General features: G+C 41.5%; 1 long non-coding RNA gene across 1 annotated transcript; it reads left to right on the forward strand.

Annotated features, from left to right (window-relative positions):
• The first annotated feature begins 2,133 nt into the window (after positions 1-2,133).
• Positions 2,134-14,563, forward strand: LOC115514179. The gene is made up of 2 exons (XR_003968895.1): positions 2,134-2,423; positions 13,614-14,563. It is a non-coding gene; the product is annotated as an uncharacterized LOC115514179 (long non-coding RNA).
• Positions 14,564-27,443: the final 12,880 nt, after the last annotated feature.

Consider the following 27,443-nt stretch of genomic DNA (forward strand, 5'->3'; position numbering starts at 1 on the left):
GACCTACAGCCTTTGCTCCAAACCACTGATAAAAAGGGAAATGAAGGAGAAGGGCATTCCTGGACAAGAAAACAGTATCTTAAAAAGCCCAGAAGCTTGCAAGAGCTTGCACATTATAACTGTAATGAGGATGTAAAAGGAGGAATGATGGAAGACAGAAATGGGAGGGGAGATAAGGATTTGATGGTGATGGACTCCATGGTGGGTGGCAGGGTCCTGTGGCTAATGGTCAACCATTAAAGGGTTTTATTCTTTATTTTATTTATTTAGAAAATCATTTAAAAAAAATTTTTTTTTCAACGTTTATTTATTTTTGGGACAGAGAGAGACAGAGCATGAACGGGGGAGGGGCAGAGAGAGAGGGAGACACAGAATCGGAAACAGGCTCCAGGCTCTGAGCCATCAGCCCAGAGCCCGACGCGGGGCTCGAACTCCCGGACCGCGAGATCGTGACCTGGCTGAAGTCGGACGCTTAACCGACTGCGCCACCCAGGCGCCCCTAGAAAATCATTTTTTAAGGGTGCCTGTGTGGCTCAGTTGGTTAAGCGTCTGACTTCAGCTCAGGTCATGATCTCATGGTCAGTGAGTTTGAGCCCCACATCGGTTTCTGTGTGGTCATCTCAGAGCCTGGAGCCTGATTCAGGTTCTGTGTCTCCCTCTCTTTCTGCCCCTCCTCTCCTCACACTCTGTTTCTCTCTGTCTCTGAAAAATAAATAAACCTTTAAAAAAAAAGAAAGAAAATCATTTTTTAAAGTTTATTTACTTACTTTTAAGAGACAGAGAGAGCAGGAGAGGGGCAGAGAGAATCTCAAGCAGGCTCCACACTGTCAGCCTGGAGCCCAACATGGGGCTCGAACCCACAAACCGTGAGATCATGTCGTGAGCTCAAATTAAGAGTCAGATGCTTAACCACTAAGCCACTCTAGGTGCCCGTAATGGGCTTTAGAAAGGAGAATAACTTGATCAGATAGTTGTTTGAGAAAGATAACTGTGGCCTCATTTTGCATTTTGGAAGTAAATGGCAGAGGTGTGAATATAGCAACAAGGAGACCTGCTGTGAGGTTTTTCAAAGATTCCAAATAAGCAATGGTGGAAGCCTGAACTAGAGCCTGAGGAGTGGGAATGGAGAGGAAGGCCAGACTGCAGCATCGAAGAAGGGGCAGAATCTATTGGGCCTTGCTGACTAATCAAGGTGAGTGTGAGGCAGGTAAGGAAGGCGGAGTTAAGCATGTCTCAAGTTTCTGTCATGGGCAACTGGTGTCAGTAATTGGGATGAGTAATAGAACTTGGAAGTATTAAGACTGTATAGAAAACCCTCTACTTATATTAATAAAGTAATTCTCCACCACCTGAGAAAGTGAACATTAATGATGCAAGTTACTCGGGTCCAATAGCCCAATCACAGTGTCTCTACATCCTAGCCACCTGGTCTCATCCTGTTACCACAACCTAATGGAACTGACTATGGTGGTGTCAACAAATCAAACTGCCTACCAACCATAACATATTTAAAACCTGTGTAATCTTGCTCTGTCGCTGAGAAGATATTCTAAGAGGACTTTTAAAAACATAAAGCCTTTTCTCTCTTCTCTGGGAAGGTTTGGGCTAACTGAGGATGAGACAAACACCACATGAAATAATGAACAAAATTACAAGAGATTTATAATTAAGTGCTAAATTATGAACTACATTCTATTCAGAGGAAAGTGATATATGCTATCAGCTCCCTCTGACCTGTCAGCACAGAGCCAGACGTGGGGCTCGAATTTATGAACCGCGAGATCGTGACCTGAGCCGAAGTCAGATGCTAACTGACTGAGCCACCCAGGCGCCCCGAAGATATTAATTTTTATTGAGCATCTACTACCAAACCACCACCCTAAGAAGTATTGTCCCATTTTCCAGGGAAGGGAAAGGAATTTCCTCAAGTCACACATTTACTTATGGGGCCGACCCAGGGCATGAACTCAGGAGAGACTGTCTCAGAGGTGGCGCTCTGGGAAGGCACAGCAGAAGCTAAGACTGTAAGGCACACAGGGACTGGTTTGGACAGGCTGATGGGTGTGGCAGAGCAGGGAGAGTCACATGAGGAAAACCAGGAAGGCAGAACTTGGCACAAGTTGTTAGTTATGCCAGAGAGGAGACATTCTGACTGGAGACTTTCAGTTCGCCCACCACTGCTGGGTGTTTTAAGCATTTCAGTTTGGCAGTAAACATAAAAAGTTTAGTTACAGAGGCGTAAGCCTGGAATACTCAGTGACGGGCTCACTGCCATGAATAATTGTGACAAAACAACAGCTGCTACGAGATCATGAGGCAGTGAGCCCCACCTCAGTACACTTGTGTCCCACCTAAGGACTTTCCAAAGTTCGGGGAAACCAGGCCAGCTGAGCGTTCAAATCGACACTCCCATCACACTCCAGGTATGTATTTTATTGGCGAGAACGATGACTAACTAGTGGGCTGACTTACATGCAAGTTCCTACTTGGCCTTTTTCCTGTCAGCAAAATTTACTACTGTCTTCTAACTCTCCTCCTACTTCAGTATTAAAAATTGTTACTCTCCCAGCAGTAAAGCACATCCAGCCAAGTGACAAGCAAAGAAATGTTAAGGAGAAGTACACAGACAATATGGGCTGGACTTTACCAGGAAGAACAAGAGCACATACTGGCCAGGAAGTGTTGCAAGGAAGGAATTTTCTAGAGCCTTATGCAAACCTCAGTTATTATCCTGGGCAATGTTGCAATTTCACTTCTGGTTTATATTAACTAGTACTAGAAATACATAAGGAATGACCTAATTCTTTTCCTTTCATTAGAACTCTACACTGGTAGGCTGTTTCACTTACTAATTTAAAAAAATCAACATTGAGTATCCCTTTGAGCTCAACACTGACTTAAGTTTTGAAATATGTCATTACAATATTTAATAAATATGGATTCCTTTTTTTTAGCATTTATTCATTTTTGATAGATAGAGACAGAGCATGAGTGGGGTAGGGGCAGACAGAGAGGGAGACACAGAATCCGAAGCAAGCTCCAGGCTCTGAGCTGTGAGCACAGAGCCTGACGAGGGGCTCGAACTCACAAACCATGAGATCATGACCTGAGCTGAAGTCAGATGCTCAACCGACTGAGCCACCAAGGCACCCCAAATATTGATTCCTTTTAAAAAGTTTTTTGAGATGTAATCTTACATTCCATGAAATGCACCCATTTTCAGCGTACAATTTAATAACTTTTAGTATGTTGACAGAGTCGTGCAAATATCACCACAATAAGAATTCATTTTTGAGCTTTTTTTTTTTTGAAGATGTTTTTTAAGTTCATTTATTTTGAGGGAGAGAGCCTGCATGAGCAGGAGAGGGGAAAGAGACGGGGGGGGGGGGGGGGGAGAGAGAGAGGAATCCCAAGCAGGCTCTGCACTGTCTGCTTGGAGCCCAACATGGGGCTCGATCTCACAAATGGGGAGATCATGACCTGAGCTGAAATTATGAGTAGGATGCTCAACTGACTGAGCCACCCAGGCAGGTTCCCCTGAAGATTTTCTTTTTAAGTAATCTTTGCACCCAGTGTGGGGTTCGAATTCACAACCCTGGGATCAAGAGTCATGTGTCCCTATTATATGCTCTTGAAAATTATCTACTGAAAAATTCAAATAAAAAAACAAGCTCAGGGGCACCTGGCTAGCTCAGTCCGTAGAGCACATGACTCTTGATCTCAGGGTTGTGGGTTTGAGCCCCATGTTGACTGTAGAGATTAGTTAAAAATAAAATCTTTAGTAGGTTCCGGACTGGCTCAGTCAGTAAAGCACATGACTCTTTTGATTTCAGGGTTGTGAGTTCAATCCCGTGTTGGCTGTAGCAATTACTCAAAAAATAATAATAATAATAATAAATGAAATCTTTTTTTATTTTACAAAATTTTTTAAGTGGGCTCCATGCCCAACATAGGGTTTGAACCCACGACTCTGAGATCAAGAGTCACATGCTCTACTGACTGAGCCAGTCAGGCACCCCCTAAAATAAAATCTTTAAAAAAAAAATAATTTTCAAGAGTAAATGATAAGCCACAAAAAGGTTTGTATTCCAAGTTATTAATTAAACTTATTATCCAGTTTTACTTGAGTGGCCAGAGGTCTCTCACACTGCTCTTTCAGAAACCTGTGTTTGGAGAAACAGTGTGTCCAGATAATGTGATTTATTGTTATAGCACATTCTGTAGTTTGACTACTACTTGATGTCCCTGAAGTAAATGAGCACTGAGTAAGGAGGGGACTATGCCCTCACATACGGTAGCTGGCAACCAAGAGACTCTTAAAGTTACTAATGAGTTCTTTTGGAGATCCAAAGAATCAGCTATTTTTAATGATTCTTGATAGCACACAAGGGAAGTCCCCTCATGGATCAACAATGTCAAGTATTTCTACTTTTGCTTTCAGCCCTGATTCTAATTCCCTCCACTCACCCACCTCTCTCACTGTGACCTTGAAGTATAGAACAAATCTCTTTCCAGTTCTTCCCTTCCCCACATGGATCTCTATGACCTTGATTTTGGCTTTATTTGGTTTGCTTTCCTTTCATGCTTGAAATGATTCTTTATCCACTTTCTCTGTCAAAAGTCATCTTTATTGCTGTCTCCTTCTCCCCTCTCTTCACAATCTATTCTGACAGCATATACTGAAAGTTTTGCTTATACTCAGAAATTTGAAACTTGGTGTGAGGAGTTTCTGAACTCTGGTTCTGTAGTTAGCTCTTTCAGGATTTTGCATTCAAAATCTCACTCTTAAGCTTCCCACTCTCACCATCACCTCCTGCTGCCATCTGAGCTCTGACTTCAATAATTCTTCCTTATTCCAATGGATGTATGGTCCATTGATCCTAGAACCATTTCACTGTCCACAACGTCCTCATGTCTGTCCTTAACCAGCTTCTATCCATGATTCATTACTACCTACACCTGACCCTCCTTCAGACTTGCCTGGCAAAACCTAAACCCATGGCAAAAAATTGTCCACCTTTGCACCAAAAAGAACCAGCACTTTCAAGACCTTGGTTTTAGCCCTTACAACTCATTTATGCACTTGACCATGGCAAGAGGAAAACAGCCAATCATGTGGAGTGGCTCACATAAAATTATGACCACTAACCCCAAGGCTGCCTTTAGTGCTGCCTGACAATCCTATCATATTTCCCTAAATAGTTCACTTTCCACTCACCAAGACAACTGTTTCACACCTTCTCTTCTCGCCTCAAACCTCACACAGCTGATGACCCGATCTCCCATTTTCCTAAGAGAAGCAACCAGAAAAAATGTCTTCCATGTGCTCTGATCACCAACCGCATTTATCATATTCTCTGCCTTCCCACATGGTGTCACAGATAAACTATTAAGCTCCTGTCCAAGGTCATCATCTCCACTTGGACACTAGATCCAATTTTCTCTCATCTACTCAAAGACATTGCTACAGAATTATCCCTCTCTCCTGAATAGTCAAATTGTCCTCTCCACTAGATCATTGCCATCACCCTATCAATATATTCTAAAATATCCTTATCTTAACACAGGACAGCATTTACCTTTCAACTCCACATCTCCCCCTTGGCTATTACCTTACCTCTCTGCTTTCTTGTAAACAAAACTTAAAAAATGTCTATACACACTGTCTCCACTAACTCTCTCTCTCATTCCCTTTTGAATCTATTCCAATCATGTTTTCACCACAACCATAACTTTTGTCAAGGTCACCTGCGAAGTCCATGTTGTTAAATCCTGTGGTCATTCTGAGTCCTCCTCTTACCTGATCCCCTAGCAACATTTGCACAGCTGATCTTTCTCTCCTCCTTCCAACACTTTCTTCACTTGGCTTCCAATAGAACACCCTTACTTCTCCTCCTGTCTCACTGGCTGCTCCTACTCCGTCCCTTTGGCTAGTTCCTGCTCATCTGCCTGACCTCTATGGATGGAGTGAGTGCCTCAAGGGTTAGTTCTTAGAACCTTCTCTCTTCTCTATATTCTACCCCCACCCTGACGATATTAGGCAGCCTGTACCTTTGAATACTGTCACTAAGCTGATGATGATTCCTAAATGTACATCTCCAGACAGATCACTCCCTTGAACTCCAGATCCATATATTCAATTGCCTACTTGAATCTCCAATGTATATTCTTAAGCACATTAAGTGTATATGTGCAAAAGAGAATGCATGTACATGACTCCGCCTGCCCTAAAGCTATATCCCCTTACAGTCTTCTCCATCTTAGCAAATAGCTTATCAGCTGCGCTGCCGAAACCTTTGGCTTTACCGTGATTCCTCCCTATCTCTCACACTCTTATGTTCAAGCTGTTGACAAAATCGGCTAGCTTTGGCCTCAAAATATATCCAGAGTTCCACCACTTTCATCACCATTATCATTATTCCCCTAGGCCAGGATTCTGTCACCTCTTGCCTGCACTATGGCAGCTGCCTCCTAATTGATCTTGCTTCCAACTTAGACTCTCTATAACCTTATAGCCACAGCAACAGAGAGATTCTGATCGCATCCCTCCTCAGCTTAAAACATTCCAAGACTGCACTGGTTTCCTATCTCAAAGAAAAATCTCCCATCAAAGTCTTTACATGAACTTCAAGCCCTATACGATCTCATTCCCCTTATCTCTCTGACCTCATCTTTTACCATTCTCCTCCTTACTGTGTTCCAGCCACATCTGCTTCCTTGCTATTTCTCAAAGCCACACTCAACCACTGTTTCAAGGCCTCTGCACTTTTCCCTCTCTTTTTTGGCAAGGGTCCTTCTTTTATAAGGTTCTGGTCCACCCTCCCCCTTCTCTTCCCCCCTTGTTCCTTCCATTTCCCAAATATCTTCATGAGTTGTTCCCTCATTTCATTGAGTTCTCAACTCAGATGTTGCCTTTCAGTGAGACTTTCTTTGATCACCGTATTCAAAACAGCAAAAGCCAAAATTCAAAACTCTGATCCTTTGTCCTTTCTATTCCTCTTCTCCATAGAATTTATTACCATCTAGTGTACTACATATGTTGTCAAAGTTTACTTATTTATTTTGAGAGAGAGAGAGAGAGAGAGCATGAGCAGGGGAGAGGCAGAGAGAAGGAAAGAGAGAGAGAAAGAACCCCAAGTGGGCTCTGCACTGACAGTGCAGAGCCCGATGTAGGGCTCGAACTCACGAACTATGAGATCATGAACTGAGCTGAAACTGAAGAGTCAGAGGCTTAACTGACTGAGCCACCCAGGCGCTCCTGGTGCACTACATATTTATTTGCTTATTTTTCACAGTACCTCTCTCTCCACAGAAACTTAAGTCTCATCCAAACAATAAATATTTATTGGATGGATTAACAAACTGAATATTTATTGAATAGCTACTATGTGCCTATTTTAGACACTGGTGGTATAACAGTGAACAAAAAATGACACGGTCCCTGCCCTCAAGCAGCTTGTATTTTAGTGCTAGAGACAAACAATGGACAAATGAACAGTATCGATGTGGCGGGACATTTTTATCGCAATACCCAGGATTCGTGGTCTCGCCACTTCGAAGAATGAAGAGGTGGACACAAAATGAGCAGCAGGCAAAAGTTTATTAGAGTAGAAGATTAGAAAGTAATAGAAGGAAAGCTCTTTCATTGGAAAGTGAATACCTAACGACTAAAGGCAAGGGTCCTTCTTTTATAAGGTTCTGGTCCACCCTACCCCTTCTCTTCCCCCTTGTTCCTTCTCAGGTTCTATCCTTATTGGCTTGACAGCTAGTGTTGGGTTCTCCATTCCTGACTGGCTCATTTCCATTGTATGAGGGGTGGTCTATGGCCATGCTTGGGTCTTTTGTCAAATTCCTGAGGGAAAACCTGAGGGGAGGTAGGTGGTTTCTGTTAAGAGGAACCTGACACCTGAGGGGGTTTGCTGTGGTCAGACACTCCCAGCATTGTTCCAAAATATGTGTTTTTCCACACCAAGGACCTCAGGCCCTCATCTTTCCCTCTCTGCCTATTTTATCCTATCTTTCCCTATTATAGTGATAAGTGCTATGAAGAAAATAAATCATTTAAAAGGATAGAGAGCAGTGAGAGTATCATTTTAGATGGCATGTGAGGGAAATTCTAAGGCAGCACTTGACAAGAACCTTGAATAACATACAAGAGGGAGCCCTGCAGAGGTCAGAGGGAGAGAATCCAGCAAGTACAGAGCTCCTGAGGCCAGGCCAGCTTGGCATGACCAAGGAAAAGCAAAGCCAGCTCATGGGGAGAGAGCAGGACAGGGTACAAATGTTAAGACTGGTAGGCAGAGGTTGCAGTAAGAACTTGGGATTTTTCTGTGACAATATGGGAAGCCGTTGGAGCGTTTTGAGCAGGGCAGCAGTAGGAATCTGATTCACATTTTAAAGGCCTGCTTTGGTGCTGTGTGGAGAGCAGCCTCTGGAAGGGTGAGGCAGGGCAAAGGGAGACCCCTTAGGAGGTCACCCAAGTATTCAGTGAGCACAGAAGTGGTGATAGCAACAAAGGTGGAAGAAACAGTCAGATTTGAATACATATGTATCACAGATTGGATGTGCTGATGAATTAGATGTGAAATGGGAGAGAAAAAGATCAAATGATTATCCAAGGTTTTGGCCTGGGCCCCTGGGGCATATCCTTTACCAAGATGGGGAACCTTTGGAGGAACAGGTTTGGGGAAGATGGTGTTTAAATCGAGATGACCCAGGGAGTGGAATATAGAGAAATCTGAAGACTGGACCATGGCACACTAAGGAAAATGAGGAGGAAGAGACAAGAGACAAGGAGGGATGCAAAAGACATAGGACAGAGTAGAGTCCTGGAACCAAATGAGGGGTGGCAAGGAGATGTTTCCAGTGAGAGGGAATGAGGGGCGGTTGGCTGGCTCAGTTCATAGAACATGTGACTCTTGATCTCAGGATTGTGAGTTTGAGCCACACATGGGGTGTAGAGATTACTTAAACCTAAAATCAAAAAAAAAAAAAGAAAAAAAGAGGAACTGATAAATTGGGTCTAATGCGATTGAGGACTGAAACGTGATCATTGGATTTGACAATGAGGAAGTCATCGAAGAAATAGTGTCAGTGGAGTGGTGGGTGAGCAGAAAGCCTGATGATGGTGGGTCAGAATGGATCTGACAGACTCAGAATCAAGTAGTACTAACAAGAGGCCTTGGGCAAATAGTTAAACCTCTCTGCTATCAGCTTTCTCGTCTGCTAAGGGAAATAGTAACTCCTTGCTCAGAAAATGTGGTATAAATTAATAAGAATTCAGAAAATTTTGAACTATATGCAAAATCAACCTAAATGTTTTAATGTTATGTTTAATGATACATGTTTTTAAAAATGGGAAACAAATATATATTAAAGCCCTACTATAACATGCACTTTTCATGTTTTTAAAAACATTTTTTTAAGTAATCTCTACACCCAACATGGGGCTCGAATTCATGACGCCAAGGTCAAGGGTCACATGCTCCATCAACTGAGACAGCCAGGTGCCCTGCACTTGGCATGTTTGATCTTATTTAATTTTGATTAATCCAAATATAAACATGCTATATAAAAAGACCGAATAGTGCAGCTCTTCCTGCCCATTGGTCTTGTCCTGTGCTAATTTAATAAAAACACCTTTTTCAGGGCCATTGGGTGGCTCAGTGGGTTGAGCGTCCAACTCTTGATTTTGGCTCAGGTCCTGATCCCAGGGTCATGAGATGGAGCCCCAAGTTGGATGCTGCGCTGAGTGTGAGCCTGCTTAAGATTCCCCCCCCCCTCAAATAAAAAAGTTAAAAAAAAAAACACCTTTTTGCACTAAAAAAATTAAAAACTAAAAATTAAGACCAGAAAGAAGTAACAGAGGAAATGTCTCATTTAATGTTCTTCACGTGATCCTGAACACTTCATTTTATTTAATCATTGAAATGCTCAAAATCTTTCTAAAAGGATTTACATCTGACTGTAATCTGGACCTTTGATATTCATTTTAGAGAAAGTAAACACCCACTTAGTAACATTTTCAGATATGACGACCTTGTGGAAGTTTGTTCCTCAAAACCAAACAAAACAAGCTACGGGTTCTTTTCTAAAGACATGTTAACCAGTCTAGCTACGTACACATCTCCCTAGTATCAATTTGTACAACTCGTATTCCTTTCTGTGATTCTGTTGGGTTTTACCCTGTTCCTTTGTAACACCATGCTTCCTAGTAAAAGCTCCTTCCTCAGCCTCAGGGCCTTTTCCCCTGCCTTTTCTGACAAGGAGTGGCCCACCCGCCCCAGCCTCTACCTTCCAAAACCACCCTTTTCCTTTCTCAGGGTTTAGACACAGTGCTTTATTTTTAAAGAACATCCTTCTCCAACACAGACTTGGGAGGGAAACTACTCCAAATTGGGAAGAGGGTTTTCATCAAAGAAAGATCTAAAAAGCATTGTCTTAAAGGTTTTATTTTTAAGTAATCTGTATGCACAACATGGGGCTTGAATTTACAACTCCGAGATCAAAAGCCACATGCTCAAGGGACGCCTGGGTGGCTCAGTTGGTTGAGCATCTGACTTCAGCTCAGGTCATGATCTTACTGTTGGTGGGTTTGAGCCCCGCATCGGGCCTTGTGCTGACAGCTCAGAGCCTGGAGCCTGTTTCTGATTCTGTGTCTCCCTCTCTCTCTGCCCCTCTCCCACTCCCGCTCTGTCTCTCTCTCTCAGAAATAATAAACATTAGAAAAAAAAAATTTTTTTTTTTAATTTTTTTTTTCAACGTTTATTTATTTTTTGGGGACACAGAGAGACAGAGCATGAACGGGGGAGGGGCAGAGAGAGAGGGAGACACAGAATCGGAAGCAGGCTCCAGGCTCTGAGCCATCAGCCCAGAGCCTGACGCGGGGCTCGAACTCACGGACCGCGAGATCGTGACCTGGCTGAAGTCGGACGCCCAACCGACTGCGCCACCCAGGCGCCCCGAAAAAAAAATTTTTAAGTCACATGCTCTATAGACTGAGCCAGCCAAGCACCCCTAAAAGACATTGTTTCAATTCTGCATACTTTTGAGTACAAATGTGTACTTTTGTTCCAGAATGGATATTTTTGAGCAAAAATACCAAACCTTGGGCACCTGGCTGGCACAGTCAGTTAAGCATCTGACTCTTGGTTTCAGCTCAGGTCATGATCTCACAGTTCGTGTGATAGAGCCCTATGTCGAGCTCTTCTCTCTCTCTTCCCCCACCCCCCCCCATAAAATTAAATAAATAAATTTAAAAATACTAAACCTCTTCTCCCTGCTGCTTCTGAACCTCTGTCTTCCTTGTCCAACACCCTTTCACCATTTGGCCTCGCTCCCAGACAAGGGCACCCTCCCAGACAGGGCAGTTTTAGAGGTGGGAAATCAGGCATGCTGAGGGTAGACTATTTGAGTTCAGCCTTACACATTGTACAGTGTGGTGGGAAATATACTGGCCTGGACACCAAGTGATCCAGCTTCTAATTCCAGCCCCATTGGGGGACTCCGGCACATCACGTGTTTATCCAGGGCTTTAGTGGCCCTGTGTGGAGAACATGGACCAGAAGTGCTGTCGGGTTCTTGCTATCCCTGCTCCTCAGATGAGGACACTAAGGCATGGAGATGGGAAGGTATCGTGATAGATTCCTCTGAGGGTGTCAGAAAAGAGTAGACACTGAGGATTAATTCATTGTTTGATTTCTCTTGGCAAAACAGTGTAAGGAAGAAAAATAGCATCTTAGGACAAATGAGGCTTTTCTTCTCATGAAACCAAGTACAGATGCTTTCTGATTTACAATGGTTTGACTTAAAGTCTTCTTTTTTTTTTTTTTTAGTTTTTTTTAATGTTTATTTTTGAGAGAGAGAGAGACAGAGACAGAGTGTGAGCAGAGAAGGGTCAGAGAGAGAGGGAGACACAGAATCTGAAGCAGGTTCCAGGTTCTGAGCTGTCAGCACAGAGCCCAACATGGGGCTTGAACCCACAAACTGTGAGATCATGACCTGAGCCGAAGGCGGACACTCAACCAACTAAGGCACCCAAGCGCCTCTCAACTTAAAATTTTCAACTTAACGCTGGTGTGAAAGCTATACTCATCCAGTAGAATCTATACTTTGAATTTTAAATTTGGGTCTTTTCCTGGGTCAGCGATACATGGTATGATCCTCTCTCAAGATGGCAAGCAGAGGCAATCACGGCTCCAACCAGCCACACGATCACGAGTGTGAGCAATCAACATACTTAAAACCCTCTGTACCCACACAATCGTTCTGTTTTAACTTTCAGAACAGTATTCAATAAATTACACAGATACTCAACATTTTGGATAAAAGTCTCTATGTTTGATAATTTTGCCCAATTAGAGGCTAGACTAAGCTATGATGTGTGGCAGGTTAGTGTGTTCAAAGTGTTTTCAACTTACAATATTTCCAATGTATGAGGGTTTATTGGGACATAACACCATTGTAAGTGGAGGAAGATCTGAAATGGAAATTTCAGACATTTCTTGGAAATGCTAGTAAATAGATTTCTTGAGTCATTTTCAAGATGGTTATATCTCTTGGACCTGGGATTAATGGGTCATTTCTATTTCCTTTTTATCTTTTTATGTGCTCTCTGAATCTTTTACTAATACGTATTAGTTCTGCAATCAGAATGGGTACTTTAGGAGAAAAAAAAGAAGAAAATGGCTTTAACCGTACAAATGGAAGAGAACAGGAAAAAAACTTAAAAACTAATAATGATGAAACTGACATTTATTACATGTCATTTATTATGTATTGGACAGTAACTGGCTCATTTACTTCCTCTCAACTCTGGATAAGAAGCTATTTATTATTACTTCCATTTTGCATATAAGAAAAATGAAGCAGAGAGGGGTCAAATAGCTTCAGAAGTCACAGAGCTAGTAAATTCAATTGCTGGGACTTCACTTAGGTAGTCTAACATCAGGGTCCTTCTATTTATCACCTGCCTCATAAATGATCTAAAAATGAGGTATAATCTTATGTAACTTCAGAGAACAGATTTTTCATACTAATTACATTTTATTTAGGTTAATATTCCCTGAACACACATTAACAAAAGGCTGGAAGAAAGTGGTTTGAAACTATGGTAGATCTGTGATTTAATTTAACTCCGTGTAGACCAATGGTTGTCTATACAATTAACTCTAGCACAGAGTTGGCTTATCCACTCTGGTTTATCCACTCTGGTTTATGCCAAATCTGTGCTACAGTTGACAACATAGACAACCATTGGTCTATGCTGTGTTAAATTAAACAAGGAGACTATTAGACCTCGGTGGTTCTAATGTCTTTTAGGCCTAAGTAAACCCATAAATATCTCAAGGCTTATAAATCAAACGAGGACAACCAATCACAAACAGCCAATGAGTCTTTGTGAATAAGACAAATGCTTAAGCTACAGCTAATCACATGATTTCCTTGCTTTGTTTCCACCTTTCCTTTGTAAGTCTTCGTAACTTCTGCTGCTAACCACCTCTGATTTGGCACTGCCTTAATCCCACTGATTTTTGCTCAAATAAACTCTGAAAAATTGTGATATGCCTCAGTTTGTCTTTTAACGGCTCTGATATCTGGCTTGTTTTACGTAGGTACCTCAAAGAAAGTTGAAAGAAGGTGATTCAAATTGCCAGGAAGAGTTTGGGAACATCCACACTGCCAATCAGTTTTTTAAAACAAAATTTTTAAAAAGGCATAATCTATCCACGGAACAAGACTACGTCAGCACCACAAATAATCAAGGACAAATCACACACAACGAAGGAAGTGCTCATCACTGCTACCCGTTTTGTGCACACAAGACAGTCCCTATCTCTCAACTAGGAACGTCAGCCACTTTAGGCTTTTGAATGTTGGTCTTTCTCCTGTTGTCTTCTACCTACTGACTTTTCAATCAGCTCTCCTCCTGTGGCCGGATCCATTTCACGGCATATCACTCCCACCTCAGAAGACTGGGTCACAGAAGTTATTTCAGGACTCATAAGTGAGCAAAGGCCTCAAGCTCAAATATTAGCTGAATGACTGAATAATTACTATAGGTATGGTCCTCTGGACAAGCAATCTGCCTAATATCTCAGGGAAGGAAAGGCCACAGAACTGCAAGCTGTAAGAGAGATTACCTACACTAACCAAATCAGGTTCTGACTGAGGAGGGTAAGGGAGTTCAGCAAAGCGAAAGAGACCAACTACCTCCATTTTGACCTTCATCTGTACTTGGTAAGTGATTAAGTTCTTCTTTCCAGCTTGACTCTTAACTCTGGCAAAAGACCCTGCAGGCAAAGCATTTTCTAATGGGAACTGAAACTATCCCCTCAAGCAATAAGGACCACCCTGAGCCAGCAAGACTTGGCCCGTGACAGTGATCAACCAGACCTTTACTGCCCACCCATGCATGTACCCACTGACTTTTGTCCCACATTTTCCTCATATAAACCTGGGAGTATCTTCAGCACTTTGGAGACAGTCTTTGAGATGCATGAGTCCCCTGTCTTCTTAGTGTGTTGGCCTCACTGAAATAAATTCCTGTCTTGTTTCACCACCACTCATTTCTCTGCCTTTGGATTTTGTCAGCAGTGACTGGCCAAACCTGGTCTGTTTAGGACCCCCAGAGCTAGGTGCTCTTGCACCCCTGTACCCCGGCTACACTGATGGGTCATTTCTGGACAGTCATTGCCGCATGAGATTGGGGCTCTCTTTCTTGTCAGAGGGCCAGAAGTTTTCCAAGATGGAAGAAGACCCCTCCCCTCCCATTGTTTTCCTCCTCAGCCCTCACTTTCTGGTATACGGTGCGTGTTGTAAGTGCATAGTGGCGGATCTCTGTGTTTTTCCTTTCCAGGTGGCGTAAGTGGCAAAGAAGGTGGGAACCAATTCCTTCTAGGGAAAAGACCTGTCCATCCTGTTCTCTTTTTCTCTGGTGTCTCTTCAACTTCCTGTCTTCCATGTGACCAATTTGGTAGTAATATTTGGGTTTAGGGTTAAGGAGAAGGAAGGGTCATCCTTGCCAGAGCTCCCTGCCTCAGGGTTTCGCACACAAGCCCAGCAACAATAAATTAATGCAGCCCAGATTGAAATCTTATCACACTATATTTCAGAGCTGCAAAGAAAATGTTGGAGATGGAACTTTAAAATCACCAATTAAAGTATTTTACTTTTCTAATTTAACATAGTCTCCTTCCAGGTAATAACTCCCAGTAAGAGCTGTTTCTCTCCTTTTTTCTTTTTCTCCTTAAGTAGGTGTCTGGAGGGTGGTACTTAGGTGACCTCATGCTTGCCCAGAGCCTTGCTCTTTGGATCATCACCAGCCTGTGCCGCAAGAGTGCTAGTCTGGTCTTGTCCCTGAGCTGCCAGTCAGAAGGGCTGCTCTCCTGGCTCCCAGCTCTCATGGCTGGCAGGAACTTTTCTTGCATCATCTCCCTCCTTCCCAAAATGAAATTTGTCAACACCTACTTCCCAGAGCCCTACTAGCAGAATGGCCACTGGGAAACATAATTTATGGGAGAGACGAAAACACATATATGCACCCCCAACATACCCTTTGTCACTTTATGTTGCCTCATCATTGTCTGTTGTCTGATTATCACTCTGGGAACCCTGAGGGGGAAAGAGTCTGGAATTTGGGGTTATCCCAAATACTTCAAAAGGTCAAGCTCTTAACAGGTAATTTCTAGTATTACTTCTACATATGGCATTCTTTCTCATTATACTCTTATACTCTCCTCATGTACCCCAGGAAAACGTTCAGGGATTTTCTGTTTTGCTTGCTGCTATAACCCCAATGTCTAAATAGTACATGGCACAGAGTGGGTGTTCAATAAATATTTGTGGGATGAGTGAAGGGTTGATCACATCTGCTGTGGTGGATTTATCCAGGTCAGCTCTCAGAGGGGATCTTATTTCCCTTACCTCCAGGTGGTCGCAGAGCAGCACACGGAAGCTGATGTGTTGTCCACAGCGTGCGCCAGCTCAGAGGTAGTAGCTGAAGCAGTGGGGCTTGATGAGGCCCCTCAGGAAGGGCAAGAGGGAGGACAAATGGGGCCAAGAGTAGCCCAAAAGGAGCAGTTCTCAAACTTTTAAATCTCAGAGCCCCTTTATAGTTTTAAAAATTGTTGAGGGCTCCCAGAAGCTCTCATGGGTTGTACCAATATTTATTGTATTAAAATTGAAACAAAACTTTTAAATATTTATTCATTTGTTTAACAAAAAAATCCACATTATGTGTTAGGATAAATAACATTTTCATTTACAACATAACTATCTTTGGGGCACCTGGGTGGCTCAGTCAGTTGAGCATCCAACTCTTAATTTCGACTCAGGTCATGATTTCAGCATCATGTTATGGAGTCCTATGTAGGGCTCCATGCTTAATATTCTCTCTCTCCTCTGCCCCTCTCCCTTACTCATGAGTGCTCTCTAAAACAAAACAAAACAAAACAAAACAAATGAAATAAAATGAAATGAAATGAAATGAAATAAAGTAAAGTAAAGTAAAATAAAATAAAATAAAATAAAATAAAATAAAATAAAATAAAGCTATCCTTTCCAAAATAAAAATCACTGAGAGGAGGGGCAGTTCTTTTTTGGCAAATTGCCTATGTCTGGCTTCACTTGATCTTAGCCAAAAGGCCGAGAAGCGATGCCTATGTCTGGCTTAATAGAAGGCAGCTGGATTTCATGTCTGCCTCTGTATTCAATCTGCTGTGATATGTTTTAGTTGAAATTCGGCCTCATACAGACACACAGTGGGAAAAGGAAGGATCTTGGGGACTGCAGGGGTTCTCTGACCACATTCTGAAAACTGCTGTCCTAAAACGAAAGGTGCTGTAGCAATAATGATGATCTCCGCTACAGAGCCTCCAGCCCTCCAGGGAGTCCAGGCCCTGCTATTAGAACAGAATCCCTGTTTCTCACCCTCCTCCCACCAGCCTCTCTGCTTAGGATTGCACAATTCTTTAATAATGTATAAAATAGCTGACAGCCTTGAGCAGCAAAATATAAGTTCTTGGAGTATGCTGGTCCTGGGTAGAAGGAAGCATAACAGGCATCTCAGAAAGGGGATGAAGGAAAGAACACATGCATTCTTAGTAAGGAGAGAAAAGAGGTTATGAAGTTCAGGCGCATTTGCAGGCAAGTATGTTTCATATTTGCACCCAGTGCCTGGGCTGAAAAAAGGAAACAAACAATAAAGCTCAGCTTGCTGGGTGTGTGTGGAAGGAGCTGGTTCTCAGAGGGGGAGGAGCTGGCCTACGCAATTACATTCTACTTCAGTATCTTCTCAGGACTTGCTGGAGGGCCACAGCTTTATCCCCATTGGTTGAGGAGCTCATGGAAAGATAGTCGACTCTACCAGGTACAGTTCTAAGACCAGTCAATTCTCAACACGGTGGAGTGGCCTTGCTACCACTGGTGGGAAGGCTTCAAGTAACGCTTTCTGTTTATAAACCCTTCCTCCCAGGCTAATACCAGCAACCACCACCTTCACTGTGTATCTTGCTTACCTGCTTTACAGAGGGAAGGCACAGCCAACAGCTGTCACTCGCCCTCGCAGCCTCCAAATACCGCAAGTGGCCCAGCTCTACCTGGAAGGATGTATGTATGAACGTGAGTGACTCTGTACTACTGTGGCTAGAGGCAAAAGCCACACCCTGGAGCCTTTTAATAAACAGATGACAGGTCCAAACTTTGTCATTTGTTTTTTTATTTTTTATTTTTTTTTAATGTTTATTTTTCAGAGAGAGAGAGAGAGAGAGAGCAGGGGAGGGGCAGAGAGAGAATCTCAAGCAGTGTCAAGCCTGATGTGGGGCTTGAACTCACAAACTGTGAGATCATGACCTGAGCCGAGATCAAGAGTCGGACACTTACCCAACTAAGCCACGCAGGCACCCCATCTTTTGTTTTTTTAGAGAGAGAACAAGCAAAGGGGGAGGCAGAGGGAGAGAGAGAGAGAGAGAGAGAGAGAATGAGAGACTCTCAAGCAGGCTCCATGCTCAGCACAGAACCCAACGCAGGGCCCAGTCCTACAATCCTGGGATCGTGACCTGAATTGAAATCAAGAGTTGGATGCCCTACTGACGGAGCCACCCAAGTCCAAACTTTGTATCTGGAAATTTTCAAGGATTTTTCTTAAATACTATGAAATAAACTTACCATCTGTGCTGCACTTACTTCTATCCTGGCTTGTGACATCTTTTGCATTATTGCTCTACGTGGCTGTTTAGGTGGCCCAGGAGCATGACTGGCCTGTTTAGCACAGTAATCCCCAAATCTCATACAGTCTTTGGTACACAGAAAGCACTTAAAAGTTTTTAGTTAATGAAAGGTAAGTACATTAATTCTGAAGATCTTACTATAATGTGTACCAAAAGTGTGTGCTTTCCACACATTATGCCATTTAATTAAGATTATCTTGTAAAGCTTATCTTCTTTTTTTTTTTTTTTTTTAATTTTTTTTTTTCAACGTTTATTTATTTTTGGGACAGAGAGAGACAGAGCATGAACGGGGGAGGGGCAGAGAGAGAGGGAGACACAGAATCGGAAACAGGCTCCAGGCTCTGAGCCATCAGCCCAGAGCCTGACGCGGGGCTCGAACTCACGGACCGCGAGATCGTGACCTGGCTGAAGTCGGATGCTTAACCGACTGCACCACCCAGGCGCCCCTAAAGCTTATCTTCTTAAGAAGGTATAAGTTCTTTGAAAGCAGGAAATGTATATTTGTGAGGTTTTTGTTTGTTTTTTTTTTTTGGAAGGGGGGGCAGGCAGGGTGTGGAGGGACACAGTGAGTGTGGAGCCTGACACGGGGCTTGATATGGGACTCGATCCCACAATCCTGGGATCATGACCTGAGCCGAAATCAAGAGTCAGACACTCAACCAACTGAATCACCCAGGCGCCCCTGTTTGTGAGGTTTTTTAGACGTTTTGCATAGCAACCTATATCCACCTATCTTAGGGGAGTGTTCCCCAGATCCTTCTAAAAGGCACATCTTCTTTTATACAATGTTAAAAGCTATATTTATGTATCATTTTGCTACAGAGTAGGACCTGCTTATTTTTTTTCTCAGTCTCACTAATGGTTTTAGATAGAGAACATTATTAGTTTATGTTCTAATAATATTCCTTGTTACTCAGAAAAAAATGTCAGCTAAAGGGCTTGTTTTACTATCCCTTATGTAACAAAATCAGACTAAACATGAAAGCATATGTTTAACATACCAGCTCTGCTTTTATCTGTTTAAAATGGAAAAGCTTCCATAGATTTTTTTTTTTTTTTTTTTTTTTTTTTTTTTTTTTACCTAAAGTGGGATAGCAGTTCCTGGGAAGGAATATACAATATTTCGATGAAAAGTTTGACAGACATTAAAAAACCAAGATGACTAAATTAATAGACCAGACAGAGAAATTTCCCACGTGGAAAGAGATTTCTGTGTCTCTCCAAAAACTCACTCTACCTATTAACTCAATGAATAAGTATTAACAAGGATTGGGATTTTTGTTATTGATGTTGTTTTATAATGCAACAGTTTTATTGAGATAAATTCGCATACCATAAAATTCACACTTTCAAAGTTTACAATTCAATGGATTTAAGCACATTTATAAAATTGTGCAACCATCACTACTATGTAAAACAATTTTTTAAAACATTTTTATTAAAACAAAAATTTTAGTGGCCTGGGTGACTCAGTCAGTTGAGCATCCAACTCTTTTTTTTTTTTTTTAATTTTTTTTTCAACGTTTTTTACTTATTTTTGGGACAGAGAGAGACAGAGCATGAACGGGGGAGGGTCAGAGAGAGAGGGAGACACAGAATCGGAAGCAGGCTCCAGGCTCTGAGCCATCAGCCCAGAGCCCGACGGGGGGCTCGAACTCACGGACCGCGAGATCATGACCTGGCTGAAGTCGGACGCTCAACCGACTGCGCCACCCAGGTGCCCCGAGCATCCAACTCTTGATTTCAGCTCAGGTCATGATCTCACAATTCATGAGATTGAGCCCTACATCAGGCTCCATGCTGAGCACAGAACCTGCTTGGGATTTTCTCTCTCCCTCTCCCTCTGCCCCTTCCCTCCTAAAATAAATAAATAAACTTAAATTTTTCTTTTAAATAAAAAATAAAACAAAAGTTTTTTGTTTCTAAAAAGAAACCCCATACCCATTAGTGGGCCCTCCTCCCCCCCCCCCCCATTCCCTCTTCCCTCAGCCCCTAGCAACTGCTAATCTACTTTTTGTCTCTATGGATTTGCCTTTTCTGGACATTTCATATAAAAGAAATATTAAACTACGGGACCTTTTGTGTCTGGTTTCTTTCACTGAGCATGTTTTCAAAGTTCACCCATGTTGAACCATGTATCTGTATTTCATTCCTTTTTATGGCCAAATACTATTCCATTGTATGGATATACCACATTTTGTTGGTCCATCCCATTAATCAACAGCCATCCATTAACTGACAGACATTTGGGTTGTTTTCACTTTTGGGCTATTATAAATAATGCTGCTATGAACATTTATGTACAAGCATTTGTATGTGTGTATATAACTATATATTTTATTTCAGTTCTCTTGGGTATATACTTAGGAGTGAAATTGCTAGGTTATAAATAACCATGTTTAACATTTTGAGGAATTGACAAGCTGTTTTCCAAAGCAGCTGCACCATTTTACAATCCTACCAGTAATGTATGAGGGTTCTAATTTCTCTATATCCTCACCAACATCTGTCTTTTTATTATTATTATTATTATTATTATTATTATAGCAAGCCTAGTGGATGTAAAATGGTATCTCATTGTGGTTTTTTATTTGCATTTCACTAATAATTACTAATTTTAACATCTTTTCATGTGCTTATTGGCCTCTTATATATCTTCTTTGGAGAATTGTCTATTCAAATCCTTTGTCCATTTTTACATTGGGTTATCTGTCTTCTTATTGTTGAGTTGTAAGAGTCCTTCACATATTCTGGATACAAGTCCCTTATCAGATATATGATTAGGAAATAATTTCTCCCATTCTTTGCATTAGGTTCTGTCCTTAACTCTAAACTCTGGGCAAATTACTTCACTTTCCTCATCTAGAAAGTAAGAGGATTCAAAAGACTCACTTTAGAATTAGCTTGCATATCACTGGGAGCAGGGCCGGTGACCCAGAAGTATAAGACACCAAGAGTTTCCATGTGATTCTTCTTCTGAAATACCAACATTATTAAAAATTTGGGGATAAGCAGAATCTTAAAAGTCCAGAGGAAAGAAAAACAGTATGTGCTGAGAAAATGGAAATTTTGACTCTGTTGAGAAACTGGTGGCAACAGTATCACAGTTGTGTCAAAGTAATCAGGATGAGTGGACTCTGGAGAGATAAATTATGCCTGCCTGCCCATCAGAATGAAGGAGCTGAGCATGTGACATTGCAGCATGCCTCCAGAGCTATCTTTTTGGAAAAACAATGTTATTTTGTGGCTTTTAACTTTAGATCACTTAAAAACCATTAACTCACACAAATCAGTTCATCTTCTAACTGCCATTATTTTATTTTATTTACTTTTATTTCTATTTTATTTACTAGATGGTATCTAGTTCTACTTTTCACTATAGTCAGTTTCAAAAAAAATACAAAAACATCACAGATCCTTGATTTTCTTGATTTTTAGTGTTAGTTTTTGACCTTCCTGTTTAGAGTATAGTACTTTTGGAAAACTATATTTTCCACACCAAACATAGATAGGTGTTTACAGACAGGAACTTGGAAGTATAATTTTTAAATGGTTAAAAGGAAAAAAATAAGGGCAAAATAATAAGGGAAATTGAGAATAACTTGAAATCACCAAAGGTTGAAACAAACAGATCATTGATTGTCCCTGGGAACCTCCAAGATGAATTTGAGAGGACAGAAGATGACAACTAGCACTTCTACAGCTGCATCTTTTGAGTCATTAGGAAGGAGCATCGGATGTTCTTAGATGCTTATTTAAAATATCGGTTCTAGTCTGTGGTGAATGTACACAAACCAAAACCTCGTGCTTTTCCTGTTTGAGAAGCCCCTGACCAAAAAATGGGAAGAGATTTAGCTTCTGCAGCCATATTTAAAACCCAAAAATGTATATCTGATATGGGCCTAGCATCCAAAATATAGAAAGAACACTCACAACTCAACAACGGCAAAAGATAAACAGCTTAATTAAAAACCAGACAAAGGCCTTAAATGGACATTTATCCAAAGAAGATATACATATGGCTAATAAGCACATGAAAAGATGCTCAGCATCAATAGTCATTAGGAAAATGAAAATCAAAATAATGAGACATTGGGGGTGCCCACCTGGCCCAGCCAAAAAAGCATGTGATTCTTGATCTCAGGGTCATAAGTTTGACCATCTTGTTGGGTGTAGAGATTACTAAAAAATAAATAAATAAAATTCTAAAAACCAAACCATATGATACCACTTCATACCCACTAGGATGGCCATAATCACAAAAACAAACAAGCAAACAAACAACAACCAGAAAACAAAGTGTTGGTGATGATGAAGAGAAATTGGAAGCCTCATACATTGCTGGTAGGAATGTAGAATGGTGCATTCACTCTGGAAAAGTTTGGTGATTCTCCAATAAACATCTGATTACCATATGACTCAGCAATTCCACTCCTAGGTATATACCCAAAAGAACAAAAACTTGTACACCAATGTTCATAGCATCACTATTCACAATAGCCAAAATGTGGGAAGTAGTAATCCAAATGTCCATCAATAAATGGATAGACCAACAAGATGTGGTATATCCATACAATGGAATAGTATTTGGCCATAAAAGGAATGAAATACTGATACATGTTATGATATGGATAAACCTTGAAAACACGCTTAGTAAAAGAAGCCAGCCACAATAGGCCACATACTATAGATTACATTTAATGAAATGTCTAGAAAAGCCAAGTCTATAGAGACAGAAAGCAGTTCAGTGGTTACCAGGAGCGATGGAAGCAGGAAATGGAGAGAGACTACTTAACAGGTAAGGGTTTTCTCCCAAACTGGTCAAAATGTTCTGGAACTAGGTAGTAATAATGGTTGCACAAGACCATGAATAAATATACTGTTTCTGAATTGTATGCTTTAAAATGGTTAAAATGGGGGCGCCTGGGTGGCGCAGTCGGTTAAGCGTCCGACTTCAGCCAGGTCACGATCTCGCGGTCCGTGAGTTCGAGCCCCGCGTCAGGCTCTGGGCTGATGGCTCAGAGCCTGGAGCCTGTTTCCGATTCTGTGTCTCCTTCTCTCTCTGCCCCTCCCCCGTTCATGCTCTGTCTCTCTCTGTCCCAAAAATAAATAAACGTTAAAATGGTTAAAATGTTGGAGCGCCTGGGTGGCTCAGTTGGTTAGCATCTGATTCTTGATTTTGGCTGAGGTCATGAGCTTACATTTCATGGTACTGAGCCCTGCAAAATGCAGGGCCTGCTTGGGATTCTCTCTCTTTCAAAATAAATAATTATGAGAAAAAATTTAAATGGCAAATTTTGTGTTATGTCTATTTTGCCACAATTTATTTTATTTTATTTTTTAAGTTTTTTTTGTTTTTATTTATTTTTGGGACAGAGAGACAGAGCTCGAACAGGGGAGGGGCAGAGAGAGAGGGAGACACAGAATCCGAAGCGGGCTCCAGGCTCCGAGCTGCCAGCACAGAGCCTGACGTGGGGCTCAAACTCATGGACTGTGAGATCATGACCTGAACCGAAGGTGGACGCTCAACCGACTGAGCCACCCAGGCGCCCCAATTTTGCCACAATTTAAAAAATAACACAGGAGTGGGGGAGGGAATAAAGAAATAAAAATTAAAAATAATTCAAACTTTCAGGCACCTGGGTGACCCAGTCAGTTAAGCATCTGACTTCGGCTCAGGTGATGCTCTCATGGTTTGTGAGTTTGAGCCCTGTGTTGGGCTCTGTGCTGACAGCTCAGAGCCTGGAGCCTGCTTTTGGATTCTGTGTCTCCCTCTCTCTCTGCCCCTCCCCCCCACTCAAAAATAAATAAACATTAAAAAAATAATGCAAATTTTCAAGGAAATGTACATTAATTTCTTGAAATAAAAATCCACAGCAAGGGGCTATTTAGTTGAAAGCATAAACAAGCAAATTACAAATTGCTTGAAGCTCCCCTCACAATTGATTGGGCCCAAAGTGGATACCAAACACAAGCTGGGTCATTCAGAGGCTTTTCTTGGGAATTTAGAAGAGGAATTCCTATGTTTGACTTGGTCACGGGATGGGAAGAAGCCTCACTGTAACAGTTACCAGTATGAATTACTAGTATGTCCCAGAGCTCTCCTCATGCTTGGTTTGTTTCCCATGGATTCCTTGAGCTTGACATTCTTACAGGAACTCTCATTTTAAAAAATACCATTTTGCCTGAGTTATTTTGTGTGGTTCCTTTGCCTAAAAACCAAACTTCTAATTCTCATACAGGAGATATTTAAGTTTTTAGGTATTTTAGGACATTTAGGTAATGTAATATTACCAATTGTATTAGGTTCCTACTGCTGCTATAACAAATTACTATAAATTTAGTGGCTTAGAACAACAGAAATTTATTCTCTCACAGTTCTGGGGACCAGAAGTTCAAAGAGAAGGGTCGTGCTCCCTCTGAAAGCTCTCAGGGAGAATCAGTTCCTTGTCTCTTCCAGCTTCTGGTGTTTGCAGGTGTTCCTTGGCTTGTGGCCATATCATAATCTCTGTCTCTGTGGTCACATTGCCTCCTCCTCTTCTGTGTGTCTGTCTTCTGTATGTCTCTTACAAGGACACTTATCATTGGATTTAACACCCACCTACATAATTCAGGATGATGTCCTCATCTCCAGTTGTAAAAATTCTTTTCCCAAATAAGGTAACACTTACAGGTTGTAGGGATTAGGGTATGGACATATCTTGGGGCATGGGACACCATTCAACACATTCTACCAGTATATAATGTAATATATAATATAATATAATATAATATAATATAATATAATATAATAATGTCACAGTGAAACATATGCCCATTTTAAAGTCTGCTGATGCATGTTGGCAATATGTATCAGTGTTCGATATTGCTGACATTGCTCAAAACATGTTTTGAAATTTTTTATTTGGTGTTGCCCTCCAAAATCTAGTCATGATCTTTGAAAACTATAATGGCCATGGTCGAATCACCATATATTTGTACAGTGTAACAAGCACTTTCACATCCTTGGGACTTAGAATTACCCTGAAATAGTGGAGGCAGATCCAACTGGTAGAGGGTTTTGTTTTCTTCTCAACAAACTCAGTGCCTTTATTTTCCTGAAGACCAAATAGCATTTGGAGCAAACTCTGGGAAAGAGGAGGGCCATTGAAACTGGGCAAACTAAATTTTGGCATCAGAATGCCCCAGATGGTATGGTTGGAAAAGTCCAAGGCATTCTTAACTCTCTCTTCCTCCTCACTCCACATCATGTCTACCAATAAACCAAATCCTACCATTCCATCTGGAATATTTCTCATATATCTGATTCCTTCTACTCCCACTGACTATGCCTTAGTTGCCTCAGACCCTCCTTATCTGAACCAGTAAAATATTTTCTAACTTGTCTCCTTGCCTTTCAGCTTTGAGTGTCTTGCCCCTCTCTTTCTATGCCCTCCAAAGTATACTCACCTACAGATGTTGGCCCTACATACCTTCCAGGGTCCCCACAACACAGACAAGAAATCGTAAGTTGCTCAACAGGGCCCTGAGTGGCCCTCTCAGTATGACCTCTGTCTAATTTTACAACTTGTCTGAATTAATTTCTGTTTCCTACCCCTGCTTACCTTGCACATTCATGCCTTTATGCCTCCACTTTAACTTTAACATCCTGTCAGCTCTGCTTTTTAAAAATCTATGCATTATTTTTAAAGTAAAATAAGTACTACAAGGCCCAAAACAAAACCAGAGGGCTCCTGGACTCCCTCTGACCACCCTTGCTTCCTGTCCACTCTCTCCATCCCCCAGGAAACCTCTTTCAGCCCTCTTACCTGGTATTTAGTATTGACCTTCATACTTTAAAACAAAATGCTAATAGCGGTATATTTAGTTTTTGGCTTAAGATAAAAACTGATGACTTTTTACTATGAAGATGAGATTTTAGCTCTATTATTATCCAGATCCTACCTATATACATATTTATGCAAATATTATATATGTACATTCCCCTTCCCCATCCTCCTAATGTAGTTATAGCTTGAGTTTGGAGTCTATTGATATTTGGTGGTTTGCATGTGATTGGTTCTACTACGAATATATTCTTTCTTGTACTTTTTTTTTTTAATTTTTTTAATGTTTATTTATTTTTGAGACAGAGAGAGACAGAGCATGAATGGGGGAGGGTCAGAGAGAGGGAGACACAGAATCTGAAACAGGCTCCAGGCTCTGAGCTGTCAGCACAGAGCCCGACGCAGGGCTCGAACTCACGGACCGTGAGATCATGACCTGAGCCGAAGTCGGACGCTTAACTGACTGAGCCACCCAGGCGCCCCTCTTTCTTGTACTTTTGTTCTTCTTTGGAATTAATCATTGTCTTGTTCTTTCCTTGACTTCATTTTCTTTGCTTCATTTTCCATTTACCTAGCATTTATTCATCCCCAAGTTCTCTCTGCCAGAAGCACATCTCTTTTCAATTCCTTCAAACATATTGAGGATTCTATCGGTTTTTGTCTTTTTCTTAGAAATCCTCCCCCAGAATCTTTTGTCCTCCTGCGTCAGTCTGGGCTGGCTGCTTTCCATACCACCCTGAGCTTACCTCTGCCCTCCTTCTTGAAATTCCCTTCACTCTTCTCTTGTGTGGGAGGAGTTTCCTAGATCCCATGTCTTATTCTTCCTGGGTTTCTTCTCTTTAATGAAGTATGTCTTCTAGTAGCTTCCTGAGAAAAAGTGCACAGGGAGTAAATTTCTTGAGCTGCTCTGTATTTGAAAGATTTTTATTCTACCCTTATACTTGATTGATAGCCAGTTCAGGCTGCTATAACGAAGTACCATAGACTGGGTGGCTTATAAGCAACAGACATTTATTTCTCACAGTTATTTGCTAAGGTTTATTTCTTCCTGGAGAGTGGAAGTCCAACCAGGGTGCCAGCCTGGTTGGGTTCTGAAGAGAACGTTCTTCTGAGTTGCAGACTACAGATTTCTCATCGTATCTTCACATGGTAAAGAACTGAGAGAGGAATCAAGCTCTCTTATGACTATTTGAAGGGCACTATCCCATTTAGGAGGGCCTCCCAAAGGTCTCATCTCCTGATACCATCTCATTAGGAGGCAGAGGTTCAATACATGCATTTTGGAGGGACACACACATTCAGGCTGTAATAAGAGACAGATGTCTAGGTTGGAATTCATTTATCCTTGATTTTTTTTTAATGTTAATTTATTTTTGAGAGAGAGGCAGA

The sequence above is a fragment of the Lynx canadensis genome, chromosome B2, assembly GCF_007474595.2.
Source record: "Lynx canadensis isolate LIC74 chromosome B2, mLynCan4.pri.v2, whole genome shotgun sequence".
NCBI classification, from domain to species: Eukaryota; Metazoa; Chordata; class Mammalia; order Carnivora; family Felidae; genus Lynx; species Lynx canadensis.